General features: G+C 38.0%; 1 protein-coding gene across 6 annotated transcripts in view; it reads right to left on the reverse strand.

The window, feature by feature from the left end:
* Window positions 1-15604, reverse strand: part of LOC105485184 (myosin ID) — a 378692-nt gene that overhangs the window by 316422 nt on the left and 46666 nt on the right. The window contains exon 1 of one of the 6 annotated variants that reach the window (XM_011747396.3): window positions 4993-5070. The exons of the other annotated variants lie outside the window; for them this stretch is intronic. The gene's annotated coding sequence lies outside the window, so the exon portion shown is untranslated. Of the gene's footprint in view, window positions 1-4992; window positions 5071-15604 lie in introns of those variants that run through there. 6 annotated transcript variants of the gene reach the window in all.

The following is a 15604-nucleotide window of genomic DNA, read 5'->3' on the forward strand; positions in this document are numbered from 1 at the left end:
AGCAAAAGGGGCAGAGAATGGATAATCACTTGTGGGAGGCTTTTGTGAGTTAGACCTAGAAGTGTCTAGACCTCAAAAATTCCACTAGTGAGTACTCTGTCACATGACACATAACTGCAAGGGAGGATGTGCCGCCAAAGAATAGGAAACACATTTTGGTGAATAATTAGCAGTCTATTACGGACGGTAAAATCCTGAAGACAAGACATATGACTTACTCACCTTTGCAGAGCTTAACAGTATCTTGAAGAAAATAGACCCTCAAGGTTCAAATATAACTCTGTTGAAAAAATACTTAATGAAAAAATTATCTCATAAGAGATCCATTTTGCTACATAAACTACTGCTAAAATACATAAACTGTAGGAAAAAAGATTTTCTGGCTCTTGACTTATAGAAGTTGCCCATTTCAACCTGGATTTTCCTTATTTATCAGGAAGACACCAAAAATATTGTGGTAGAAGAAATAGAAGAAACCATTCCAAACTTGTGGCTCAAGAATTGCGAGTACTAGTTCTAAAGTATGGAAAAATACCAATGATAATGACTTAAATACTTTAAATTTTCATGTTGGCTCTTATTCTCATAATTTTTTTAAAAGCATAGTTATTATGCTTAAGTCTAATCCTGGTCAGGCAGCCCTCTTCCCTCTCATAGATTTGCCATTGAGAACAGGAGGTCTAAAAAACATACACTTTGGCAAACAAGAAACAAACAAGAAAGCATGCTGGCTCTGAATTCCCTGGGCCTCAAAGTGACACGTCACTCTATGCAGAGTTCATTGGCCAATACCACAGGTTAGTCCTGTGGTCCCGATCTAACTGCAAGCTAGGTAGGAAAAGTTGAGAAGGACAAGGTAAGTGACTACTGTCTCTGCCACAAGCCCCGGTTTCTAGGTACATTTCCTATGTAAATTTCGAGGTTGTATTCTCTCATACAAGTTGGTTTCTTGTAAGTTTGTTTACTAGTAACAATAACTGATAATCAAGATGATAAAATTAAATTTCTGGGCTTATAAATATAACAAATCATTTATCCATGGTGACCTGATCTGAAAACCTGTGGGAAGTAGCCAGTTGCTTCTTCTCAATATCTCTCAGTTACAACATCCTAAACAAGGAATCCATTCATCTATCAGTCAATAAATATTTATTGAGAAGGTCTGTGGGTCTAGTGTGATGTTTAACACTACATTAAGCATCTGACGGTGAAAAGGGCACACTTGGTTCCTGTCCTGATCCAACTTAGAGTCAAGTGAGGAACAGTTTTAAAAAATTATCAACAACTATGTTATTACAATACAGACAAACTAGAGATAAAGGAAGAGGGCACAGTGCTAACATGGTATTAAACATGAGACCTCACAAGGTTAGGAAAGGCTTCACTGAGACAAACGCAGGGCCCAGAAGGATACATAAGGGTTAGACAGCTAAAGAGAGAAGGTTAATGTCCTAGACCAAGGGAAAGGTTGGAAACTTAGTCCAATGTGACTTTTTGTCTTGAACTTTGAAATCATTTTAATAATTATTTTGGTTTCTCTCTACCTGATTGCTGTAGTACTATTAAAACTAAATTTTAAATAATTCTGTTTGATTCTAACCAATCAAGTTTGCAAGGGATTGCAATTTTTTAACAATATCTTCAAATTCTAGGCAAGGAAAAAAACATTTGCATATAATTTTTCTCTAAAAATACTTATACTGTGTATTTACAATTAGTAAATCCTGAGTTACTTCATTGTTTTTATATTAAGTGGTCTAAATAATAAATGGATGCATTCACCTCAACTGTAGATATTATGCAAAATTCCTGGATATATCGTAAGTATGAGTTTAAAATTCACTATCAAAACCTTAATCCATTTTCGTCACAAACACAGGATTTAGTCTTTCTTCTAATATAATACAGTCCCTTTTTGAATTTTTTTAATAATAAAAATTAGTATTTTTAACTAAAGAAAAGGATGACAAATGGCAAGAGATGCCACAGAATAAAAATTTTTTTGGTGAGGAAAAATTGTGTAACTTAGGCAAGTAACTACTTGTACCTCAAATTCTATTTAATGAGGTACTAGATGTATTGCTATAAATAAAATAAAAATAGTAATTATCTGCTAGCTACTTCACAGTGATTACTTAATTTTTTTGTAGATATAGGGTCTTGATTGATATGTTGCCCAAGTTGGTCTTGAACTCCTGGCGTCAAGTGATTCTCCCACCTCAGCCTCTCAAAGTGTTAGGATTACAGGCATGAGCCACCATGCCTGGCTAACAGTAATGTTACAAGAATACATTAGAAATCTACAAATTTTATGCATTTCTAAAAAGATATGAAGACTGAAGACTGAAGATTCTTTATGCTGCTGAGAAACAGGAAAACAACAGCCAGATCATTTAATGGTTTAGCAACAAAAGAACTTGGAACAAGAACATATTTCTACCTCTCTTCATTACAGTAATAAAATGCATTTACATTCTATGCCTTTTGAAGTTAATATTTTACACTCATAAAATGACTGCAGTTTAAAAACTGGTTTTGAAAGCTAAACACAGGAGTTCCCATTTTCAAGGAAAGTAATCCTTCCCAGCTATAAAAGCCTATATGTTTATGAGTTGTTTTCAGTTCAAAAACTCAAAATTAACCAAAATAAAAGGATCCAGTAGAGAGGTTGATGTTCCTCCTTCTTTGCTTTTTCTCTAAACTGTTTTCAAGTAGTATAGTAATAGCCAACACTTACTGAGCATTACCATGCCAGGCACTGAGCTAAGTGGTTTACATGCATTATCACATTTAATCTTCACAACAACCCTATATGTTACGCTCTTTTAAAGAAATACCTTACATTACAGATAAAGAAATGGAGACTTTAAGAGGTAGTAGGTTCTCTACCTACAAGTATTGAATGGAAGAGTTGGGATTCACCTAAGTAGTCTACTTCTAGAGCCAGTGCTCTTAACCATGCCCCTATCCTGCAAATAGTCTGTAAACAAGTCTTAGTGATGCTTCTGTTCAAACTGTGGGTCACTGCTGCCCCTGCAGTCTCTGACCATCCTCCCCAGCACTGCTAAGCTATGGTCCCATGTGAAGGCCTCAGTATGGAAGGAGGGTTGGCTAAGTATCCAATAATAGCTCCAGCCCAGTGGGAAGGTACCACACCACTTGAGATGACACTGCAAAGGAGGCAGATGCTCGATGGACACGTTCAAGACCCATCCAGCTCAAGGATAAAAAAATGGGGCTTGCAAGTTTCCAGCCTTCTTTTCTAGAACAGCTGCTGGGAGAGAGACCAATGGGGAAACTAAAGTGAAAGTCTCATTCTTCTCTAGCCTAAGTTTTAGAGTCCAATGAAGCATTGCAGCATACACTTTGTAGTCAGAAAACCCTGAGTTCAAATCCTGGTTCTACCACTTGCTATAGTGATCTTGGGCAGATCTGATCCCTTGGTCAGATCTCTCTAAGCCTGTTTCCTCATCTGTAAGGAAGGGTATTATACCACATAAGGTTATTGTGAGGACTAAATGAGACTAAGTATGCAATAGAATACCGGGGTCCAGTTTTCTTTGGATGTAATGGGCCTGGAAAAATCCTTAAAATACTTTTTACCTACAAAATCTTATGAAGTTCTGCCTCATTTTCAGCTTAAAAACTTCTAGAGAGGTAGGTTGATGTTACCTCTTCCTTGCTTTTTCCTTAAAGTGGAATGTTAAACACTAGGATATGCCTGGAAAGTGTTCAACCTACAAAAAAGGAAGTTAGCAGCCGCTGAAAAGTAACTACAGCTGGTTATTCACTTTACTCTGAAAGCATTTGCTGTTGATATAATCACACCACAGGAAAACTTCATAATGTTGGCTGAAAGAAATCTGAAATGACACAGCAATAATGCTTCATCATGCAAAAGTTGGTTTCATCATTTTTTTTTTTTGGTTCGGCTAGTGTGATTGCAAGACGGGAGGCTATGTTAACTTGGTTATAAGCAGGGAAGTTGGCTGTGAGGAGATAAACAGAGATCTCACAGGAATTCTGGGGTAGAAATCACTGGACCGGAACTGAAGGGCTATCTCCCAGCTTCTGTTTCTGCCTTTTGATTCAGTCCATTCCCCTCCGTTTACTCAACAGTTCCTTCTGCTTTGGTGGCTTTTTCTGCTCCTTCTCACAGCTGACATGGCTTTGACTTGCTGTGGCCTCCCCCCATCATTCTCTGCATCAGGTGCTTTCAACCTTGATTTTATTGTTTATGTATACTTATGAACTTTTCTGAAGGGAATGTCCCATACTTTCATCAGATGCTTCACGAAGGCAATGACCCCAAAAAGGAATAAAAACCACTGTTTTATCTCATGACGCTCTACCTTTAGTTTCTCCTAGTAACTCTTTTACTTATTCAGTTTCTTAATTCCAAATTCCTAGCAGAATAATAATAATGGCTACCATTTATGAAGCTTTGAGTATGAGCCAGATACTGTTCTAAAGACTTAACTATTTTTAATTCTCAAAACTACATTATAAGGATCTAATATTTTATAGAGAAGGAAACGGAGGCATAGTGAACTTTGGGTAACTTGCTTAAGGTTACACAACTAGCAAGTGGCTAAGTCTGAATTTCAATCTAGACAACATGCTTAGTGCTTAAAACTGACTGAGTAAAACTTTGCAAATCAAGCCACAGGTTGCTGGTAAGCCCACAGGTTGGTCATCCTTGGATTACGTCCTATTCCAGATGTGGCAGGGGGAGAAAAGGGAGACAGGAATCAAGTGGTTCAAAACATGATCACTGTTCAGTAAGGCCATAGAAGGGTAGTTTCTCTTTAAAAAAGTGAGAACAAGGATGCACAGAAATGGGAACTCATGCACACTGTTGGTAGGAATACAAACTGGTACAGCCATTATGGAAAACAGTATGTAGGTTCCTCAAAAAATTAAAAATAGAGCTACCATATGACCCAGCAATCCCACTTCTGGGTATATGTTCAAAGGAAAGAAAATCACTACCTTGAAGAGAGATCTTCACTCCCACGTTCACTGCAGCATATTCACATTAGTCTCAAGACACAGAAAGAATCAAAGTGTCTGTTGATAAATGGATGGATAAAGAAAATGTGATATAAACACATACACATAAAATAGAATACTATTCAGTTTTAAAAAACAAATCCTGCCATTTGTGACACGAATGATGAATGAACCTGGAGGATATTATGCTAAGTGAAATAAGCCAGACACAGAAAGACAAATACTACATGATTTCACTTACAATATGGAATCTAAAAAGTTGAACTCATGGAAAAAGAAAGAATGGTTGTTATGAGGTGATAACCTCATACGATTATGACCGTATGAGGTCATATATGGTCAAGGGATGGGGGACATGGAGAGATACTGGTCAAAGGGTAGAAATTTTCAGTTATAGAAGAATATTCTCACCATATACACACAAAAGAGTAACTATATAAGGTGATGACTACATTAATTAGCTTGACTGTGGTAATAATTTCACAATGTATACATATATCAAAACATCATATTATATACTTTAAGTATATGTATATTCTTTCTGTTCATTCTTCCTACTTTTTTTTTTAACTTTTATTTTAAGTTGAGGGGTACATGTGCAGGTTTGTTATACAGGTAAATTTGTGTGTTGGAGGTATGTTGTACAGATTACTTCATCACCCAGGTATTAAGCTTTGTACCCATTAGTTATTTTTCCTGATCCTCTCCCTCCTCTCATCTTCCACCCTCTGATAGGCTCCAGTGTCTAGCATTCCCCTCTATGTGTCCATGTGTTCTCATCATTTAGCTCCCACTTGTAAGTAAGAACATGTAGTATTTGGTTTTCTGTTCTTGTGTTAGTCTGCTATGGATAATGGCCTCCAGCTCCATCCATGTCCCTGCAAGGGACATGATCTCATTCTTTTTTATGACTGGCTGCAAGCATATATAATTTTTGTTTGTCAATAAAACCTCCATTAAGCTGGGGGGAAAATGATGTAGGTGGTGGGTAGGCATAATTAGTCATTAATATGTCTAGTATAATCATCACTTTCATTGTTTAACTTGTGGGAATATTCTTATACCAACAAACTAAAATTAAAAAATGAATAAACACATATGTACATAAAATATAACTTACTTTTAGGAATTACAAATAGGGATGAAGTAATCCTTGTGGTAAAGAAATAAGAGATGGCCAAGTGCCCTACAACTGCCAACCTTTGTCAGCTGAAGATACACACACACACACACACACACACACACACACACACACACACACACACATCTTTGACTGGTGCTTCTCTATGGATCCAGGGAGATCTAGTCCTGTATTTGAACCAAATTTCCAAGGACAGATCCAAATTCAAACTACCAAATTCAAACTCGTCCATACTAGGGATTGGGGGGAAAAGTTTTCTCAGGGAAAAACTCCCTTTACTTATAAGTATAGGATTTTTGTTCAAAAAGTGAAAGAAAGAGACAAAATATGAATGCAGGGATTAGGCTATGGACATCCTTTGAAAGGGGTGATGGTGAGGCATAATTCTGCCAACCACAGGCAGCATTTTAAAATTAGTGGTTTTAACCATGACTTTTACTTGATCTGGTAAAATTATCATGGTAAATATTCTTGTTTTATTTCCCACATTCAGGAAGGGGTGATCATGTGACTTAGTTCTGGTCAATGAGATGTAAGTTGAGGGTTTCTAGTAAAGTTTTGCTTCCTCAGTATAGGCACCCCTTTCCTCCTGTTCTTTCTTCCTGTCTAGAATGCTGATGAGAGGTTGGAGGTGGAGTAACTATCATATGACCACAAGACAAGCATGAGCACAAAAGTCATAAGCCAAGGATAGCTAAGTGAGTGGTCACCCAGGGTCAGGGCACCGACGACACTATGCAGCTAGAAGATCAGCCCAACTACTAACCTCTGCAGCATTCATTACATATACATAATATTTTACGAGAAGGAAACTGAGGTATAGTGAACTTTGGGTAACTTGCTTAAGGTTACACAACTAGCAAGTGGCTAAGTCTGAATTTCAATCTAGACAACATGCATAGTACTTAAAACTGAGTTAAACTTTGCAAATCAAGCCACAGGTTGTTGGAAAGCCCATAGGTTGGTCATATATATCCCCGATTTGGCGAAATATACCTAGGAAAACCAATAATAGTAATATAAGTAATTAAAAATTGAGTGATCAAATGGAGAGAGGGAATGTAAAGTTATAGTTGTAAAAGTAACTACTAGGAAAAAAACCTAATGTTAGGTGTTCACATTATCAAAAGGAAAACACAAAGCAAGGCAACACAAACAGTGAACATCATGCAGAAACTATTTAAGAAGTACTAGGCCGGGAATGGTGGCTCATGCCTGTAATCCCAGCACTTTGGGAGGCTGAGGAGGGCGGATCACGAGGTCAGGGGATCGAGACCATCCTGGCTAACACAGTGTATTTTAGTCTCTACTAAAAATACAAAAAATTAGCCAGGCATGGTGGCAGGCACCTGTAGTCCCAGCTGCTTGGGAGGTGAGGCAGAAGAATGGCGTGAACCCGGGAGGTGGAGCGTGCAGTGAGCCGAGATCGGACCACTGCATTCCAGCCTGGGTGACAGAGCAAGACTCTGTTTCAAAAATTTTAAAAAAAAGTACTAAAGGCAGAAAAATTACATAAAGACAGAACTGAGACCAAACATGTCTGTCATGTCAATAAATTGTCATATAAAACCATTAAAAGCAAGACTCTCAGAATGATCACAAAGTAGAATCAAATTATACGCTGAACACAGGAGATTCATTTGGAACGAAACAACCCTGAAAGTTGGTACTAATTCTCCCAAAATTGAACTTACAAATTCAAAGCAACTGCACTCAATAGACTAATAAACTTTCATTTTGGAACTTGAAAAGTTGGCTTTAAAGTTCAATTTTTGCAAAGTAAAGAACAATAAAGAAATATTTGTCCTTTCACACAGCAAAGCATAGCATAATGGGTCAGGTATCCTAGTTACAGTACCCGTAAAACTAACAGCTTACTGTTTGTCCAGAGCTTGGGGTTCTGTGCCGGCCACTTCCCCCAAGTACTTTACACATAGTATCTCATTTAATCCTCACAACCTTGTTAAGGAGCAAATAATTACCCCTATTTGACAGATGACAAAATTAGGATTGAAGAAGACTGCATTACTGTCTGAGGTCCCCTGGCTGCTAAGTGATGGCTCAGAATTGACCCAGGACCTCTTTCTTTGGAGCTGGTACTCTGGTCTAACTTTCCATTTCTAGTAAATGGAAAACAAACCATATACAGAACATTATTATGGCATACTTTCTTTATTTTTTAATTTGGATGTATGTATGTGTATGCACAATTTCTCTCCCTTGCCTTCTCCTGCTCTTCCTTCCTCCCTCCTCTTACAGTAGTTGGTTGTCCAAATGCTTGCATGTTCTGGAAGGAGACACACTAAACTGCAGTGTTTACTTTTGTGGAATAGAATTGGTGGAGGAGAGGAAAGGGAGGAAATTTCATGTTTTACTTCATTTACTTCTGATTGTTTGACTGTTACTTGCATGTTTTTCTTTAGTAATTAAAAAATAAGGATAAAAAAGTAAGCCAAATTAAAAGTAATGAAAATATTAAAGAATAGCAGCATATTTTTGTTATCTCAGCTGTGGCCTTTTGAAAATGTGATATTAGAAATAGTCGTTGAGCTTGTTTGGGTGTAGAACATTTTCAAACTGAAATTACGTACTATCGCAACAAAAGTTTCCATAATACATTACTTTATAAACACAGGGTATTTCTTATTTCAGGATGATTTTTCTTTTCTTTTCCTTTTATTTTATTTATTTTTTTGACACAGTGTTTTGCTCCATTGTCTAGGCTGGAGTACAGGGGGCATGATGACAGCTCACTGCAGCCTTAACCTCTCAGGCTCAAGTGATTCTCCCACCTCAGCCTCCTGAATAGCTGGGACTACAGGCGTGTGCCACCACGCCTGGTTAATCTTTGTATTTTTTGTAAAGGCAGGGTTTCACCATGTTGCCCAGGCTGATCTCAAATTCTTGGGCTCAGGCGATCCATCCGCCTTGGCCTCCCAAACTGCTGGGATTACAGGTGTGTACCACTGCACCCGGCCCAATTTTTCTTTAAGCAAGGTCACATACTCATATGCATAGGGTTTTAAAACTACTGATAGTTTTAATTGCTGGGCATGACAGAAGTCGAATGCTGCTTCCTTAACAGTATACTCATTTCACAAGTGATATATGATATTAAAATGCTATAAAAATGTTTACCATAGCCAGGTGTGGTAGCTCATGCCTCTAATCCCAGCACTTTGGAAGACCCAGGCACGAAGACTGCTTGAGCCCAGGAGTTCAAGACCAGCCCAGGCAATATAGCAAGATCTCATCTCTACCAAAAATTTAAAAAATAAGATAAAAATTAGCCAGGTGCTGTGGCACACACTTATAGTCCCAGTTACTGGGAGGCTGAGGCAGGAGAATTGCCTCAGCCCAGGAGTTTGAGCTTGCAGTGAGCTATGACGTTGCCACTGCATTCCAGCCTGGGTGATAGAGTGAAACTACGTCTTAAAAAAAAAAAAAGTGTATTACTACTTTATTCTGGGGGTTAACTATTCTAGGGAGAATACATTTCCTGAAGAATTTTGAGGTATTTTAGAGATCTTGATGATACATTCTCCCTTCCTCTCCAACTATTGGTTAGCTTGCCCCATCCCATTTACTCTCAAAGCATTCTGTACTTCCACCTTCACATAACTTAACCATACAAGTCTAATAAAGACTTGCCTGTTCACCTATCTGCAATCAACATCTCCATTCCCACCCATTTGGCAGAGCCTGGCATACAGGACGTCAACAAAAGTTTGTTGATATGAATGAATGAATGCTTTTAAGGCCTATGTGGAAAAAATACATAGAGATGCTTTTCTTACAGTAGCCAGCTTACTACCTTAAAAAGAATAGGAGTTTAAATATTTAGTTGCAAATGAGTAAATCATGGCCTGAAAATTTATCTGCAGAAAACTGTGCATCCCTTCAGTAATTTCTATGTTACTAAAATCTGAAATCTAACAAAACTTGACATTTAATAAAACTGAACACAATGTAATTTATATAGGTGACACCACACACCAAAAATCCTGCCCTGATACAGAAGACCGTGGACACTGGATCTTCCACACTCTTGTGATAGGAGAAAATTTCTATTTGAATAGAAGACAAGCTAGTACTAATAGTAAACTAATTTAATGGACATAAAAATATCTTGAGAAAATATTTAAGAAGTGCAACATTTGGTAATGCATTTATCATGCTGTTTCATAATTTCCAGCTAAATTCTGATACAATCATAGTTGAAAACATATATTTTTTTTAACTTTTTAAAAATGCTATATGAGCATATTAGGAAACATGGGAATGTAAAATGTAAAACATGGGAATGTATATTAGGAAAAATGCTGCCACCAAATGTGAAAGACAGTATGGTAGTTCCTCAAAATATTAAAAATAGATTTACCATATGATCTAGCATTCCATTCCTGGGTATGCACCCAAAAGAATTGAAAGCAGAGGCCTGAAATTTATTTGCACGCTAAAGTTCATGGCAGCATTATTCATAATAGCCAAAAAGTGGAAACACCCCAGATGTCCATCAATGGATGAACAGAGAAACAAAATGTGGTATGAACACACAATGGAATATTATTCAGGATAAACAAGGAAAGATATTCTGACACATGCTATAACATGGATAAACCTTGAGAACAGTATAATAAGTGAACTAAGTCAGTCATAAAAGGACAAATATTGTATGATTCCATTTATATGAAGTAACCTGGAATGAAAAAATTCATAGAGGCAGAAAGTATAATGTTGGTTGCCAGTGTTGTGAAGAGGGAGGAATGGGGGTTATTGACCAATAGGTACAGAGTTTAAGTTTGAGATGATGACAAAGTTCTGGAAATGGGTAGTGGTGACAGCTGAACAACAATGTGAAAGTACTTAATACTACAGAAATACTGAACTGTACACTTAAAAATGGCTAAAATGGTAAATTTTATGTTACATATATTTTACTACAATAAAAAATTAATAAACATTTTGTAAAAAACAAGTCTGTATTTATTTCTATATTTTTAAAACCTCCAATCTATTCAACTGACAAGAACACCCCCCAAAAAGGAAAGAGTAGAAAAAAAGACATCATTAAGTTTAAAGGCAAACTCTAGAATCTACAGCCCGCAAAACAGATGGTCAGTGACTATGTACACAAGGAATTGTCTTCTATGCCAAAGCAATGAGGAAAAAGCAACCTTGAAAAAAAATCCAGCTCTCACTGAAGCAGAAAAATATTTTCAGAAATCTGATTTACAAGTAAAATATGATGCTTATCATGACTTATAAACTAAGGTTTTCACTAAAGAAATAGGGATAACATTACAAAGCATTAAGAAATAACTCTTACCAAGTCAAAACCACACCAATGGCAAAAGCACATGATCACAAACCGCTAAATACTGGGCAAACACCAAAACCCTGAGCATGGGAGAGGCTGAAAGCACACTGAAAAACACTTCAAGTTAAGGATGAGTGAAAGAAACTGACGTGGAAGCCAGGGATACTAAAGGCGGGCGTTATTTTCCAGAAAGGTGCTGGGTAAGAGGTCATTGTTCTGTGTAAGTAAATTGGATTCTGTTTGTTTTCTCCCATGCTATCAGAAAGAAGACAGGAAACAGGTGTGTAAGTGAATGAGTCAAGCAGAGAATGAGCAGGCTCTGGGCAGGTATGCCAGGTTCTAAATGTTCTCTCTAAGCTACTACATGCAGAGGGAGGGAGGGAAAATGCTATGTAAGCCAGTGGGCAAAATCAATTATTTCATATTATTTAAAGAGGTAAAAGGGGTAGAAAAGCTAACCTATTTTGAATGCCTGCTTCATGCTAAGAGGCAAAGTGGTACTAGATGTGCATTTTTCTCATTTAAACTTCAGAGCCACTCTATGGTGTTGTATTCTGTTCTATCAGTTCTGTTGGTGCCGGACTACTATATTCCTGCTATGGAAACTGAGGCACACACATACAAGTCGGGTAAACCTGCTTAAAGCCACACTATTAGTAAGCGACAGTCAGAAGGCAGACCTCGGGTCTGACTCCAATGCTCAGGACTTCATCACTGAGCTACACCGCCTCAATTCCACACAGACAGGAGAAAATAAGTTAGGAACAAAAATGGAAATGCTAGAAAGAAAATATGCTATGGTGTGTGCCAAAATAAACTACAAAACATTTGCTTTTAAGATGAAATCTTGAAATAGTAGCAAAAAAAGAGTCATCTAATAGGGAGGAGCTGAGAAAGTATTAGAATAGGGGAACTAGATACTTAGGTTAAGGGCATTTTTTAGTAAGGTCTTCTCAGGGTGCTTTCCTTAACTTCCCCACCTTTTGGGACAGATGTTTATCAGAACATCAGACACAGTCATTTTCAAGGGGATGGATAAAATCATGTGGCTAAAAGTTATTTTATGCACTTTGAATTTATACACATACCTCTGGCTTTGCAGCCAGACCTGAGGTTGTACCCCAGCTCAATTACTTTCTAGGGGTGGGAACTTGAGTCTCATGCTGTTCTCTTCTTTTCTGTTTTTGTTTTTGAAGACAGAGTCTTGCTCTGTCACCCAGGCTGGAGCGCAGTGGCACAATCTCGGCTCACCGCAACCTCCACCTCCTGGGTTCAAGCAATTCTCACGCCTCAGCCTCCCAAGTAGCTGGGACTACAGAAGTGTGACATCAAGTGCAGCTAATTTTTCTGTATTTTAGTAGAGACGGGGTTTCGCCATGTCGGCCAGGCTCGAAGTCCTGGCCTCAAGTATCTGCCCACCTCGGCCTCCCACAGTGCTGGGATTACAGGTGTGAGCCACCAAGCCCGGCTTCATGTTTTTTAAACTAATAAGGAAATGAGAGACATACTACAGAGACTAGACCACAGGTCTTTTGGGATTTTTGTGAAGCAGCAATGAGAAGTGCCTAGCATGAGACCTATCATAAAACGGTCTCTCCAACCCACTCACCGCTAATCAAATAAACAGACATCTCTTCTAAGAATAATTTATTTTAATTCACATCAAATTTTCCAGGTAACTGAAGCTTAGCCCTAGAGTCCTGCCTAAAGCTAGGGGGAAAAAGAGCTCCCAGAAAAGGTATGAGACAGTCTTCCTTTTTTTTTTTTTTTGAGACGGAGTCTCACTCTGTCGCCCGGGCTGGCGTGCAGTGGCCAGATCTCAGCTCACTGCAAGCTCCGCCTCCTGGGTTTACGCCATTCTCCTGCCTCAGCCCCCCAAGTAGCTGGGACTACAGGTGCCCACCACCTCGCCTGGCTAGTTTTTTGTATTTTTCAGTAGAGACGGGGTTTCACCGTGTTAGCCAGGATGGTCTCGATCTCCTGACCTCGTGATCCGCCCGTCTCAGCCTCCCAAAGTGCTGGAATTACAGGCTTGAGCCACCGCGCCCGGCCTAGTACGGCCAACAGTCTTCTTATAAATAAAGTTAATTTATTACAATATATATTTTAGTTCCATTAAATAAATTTTACTTTATTCTCTTTGTGCTCTGGATAACTGAGGTAAACAGAGAAAGTGATAACATTTAAATCAAGATATTCAGCATTAGAGCAAAATTCTCCATCTGATGAAAATATGTGGGATGCTCCTTTTCGAATAGTCAAGTGCAGCAGTGAGAAGGGGGTAAAGAGTAGAACAAGGAATTTGATCTGCAAGTGACTGAACAATCAACTCAGATAACTCACTACCTTCAGAACAGCCGGGATGCTTTAAATAGCATTTATCACACAATTATCATTGGATATAAGAAAATACTAAAAATGTGTAACAGCATAGTACCCCCAGGAGCTACTGTCCCTAGATTAAAGTGGGATGACTGCAAGCAGGGTAGACAGAAGACTCTGAAATACAGCAGAACATGAAGCTGACAAAAATGAATGCAGCAGAGACATTATCTATTGACATAAGATGTTAAAAACGCAGTAGTAAATGAAGGATACAGTGTTTTACTGCTTTGTGGTATGAACCCATTTTTATTTTTTAAAATCATATAGGCATTTATCTAACCTATGTAAATAGAAAAATATCTGGGCACATAAACACACAATATTAAGAATGGTTATCACTAAATGGAAAAATTGGGTTTTTAAATTTTTCCTAATACTCATTTTCTGATTTTTCTATACAAAAAGGGTTTTCAAAAAATACTGACATGTGCAGTGGCTCATGCCTGTAATCCTAGCACTTTGGGAGATCGAGGCGGGCAGACCACAAGGTCAGGAGATGGAGACCATCCTGTTTAACAGTGAAACCCCGTCTCTACTTAAAATAGCCGAGTGTGGTGGCATGCACCTGTAGTCCCAGCTACTCAGGAGGCTGAGGCAGGAGAATCGCTTGAACCCAGAAGGCAGAGGTTGCAGTGAGCTGAGACTGCGCCACTGCACTCCAGCCTGGGTGACAGTGCAAGACTCTGTCTCAAAAAAAAAAAAAAAAAAAAAAAATACTGACATGAGTGCAAAAAGCAGGGATAGATTAAGTTTTCATAAACACATTACTGACTTGTGATCAATAGAATATTGTCAAACTTAAGAAAGTAGAAGCCAACACAATACTAAGCAGCAATTTAATAGAGTGCTAATCTAATCAGAAAAGGCTTTCAAAATTCTGCTGAGAAAGAGAATAACATTTTTTGAAGCACATGATATTCACTTGGAGAAGAAATAAATAGCTTTTTGTTATTTTTTGCTGTGTTAGATCACGCTGAGTTTTTACTGCAAGAAACCTATGAAAAGTACCCATTACTAATAGCACGCAGGTAAGTCCTCACAGATGGAATTTATTTCACTTTTGTTCTCTCTAATTTGTGAACATTGCTTAGGAAACCCCAAGCTGATGGAGCATTAAGTGCTTTCAGATAATGAGATACTTAGTAATCCAATTAAAATATCTGTTTAAAGAGGAATGTGAACACAGGGCTTCTACTAATTTGTTTTTAGAATGATGGCTTAGGATCACTTACAAAGTAACATATGCTCAAATCTAAATAAATAAAGTAAACAATGTAATTAATCATTGATGCAATACAAATAACTAGAATTGTGTGCTGTAAAACCACTGTACTGCATTTAATAACTCAATTTGTGCCCCAGAGAATTAGATTACTTTTCTACATACTTAAAATACTGGGGTGTTTGTACTTAGGTTTACATATAATTCTTAAATATTTAGGTAAGTTCTCAGTGATCTGCTGCTTTCAGTGCCTGGAATTTGAATGGCCTGATCAGGTAACCAGGGATGCTGTTGTCATTACACATAAGAGCAAGGCATCTTTTACCATCTCCTAACTTTTCTAGGTGAGGCAATGCAGGGGAAACCAACCTTGGAGTCCAACACACCTGGGTCCTCAGCTCAGCTCAGCTCTGTAATTCTCGGTAATCATCTCACTGGGATTCTGCAGTGTCATGTATACACTAGGTCTTTGCCAAAAGGCCAAGAAGCGATACATTTTCTTTTTTCCTCTTCTTTTTCTTTT

This window comes from Macaca nemestrina, chromosome 17 (assembly GCF_043159975.1).
Source record: "Macaca nemestrina isolate mMacNem1 chromosome 17, mMacNem.hap1, whole genome shotgun sequence".
NCBI classification, from domain to species: Eukaryota; Metazoa; Chordata; class Mammalia; order Primates; family Cercopithecidae; genus Macaca; species Macaca nemestrina.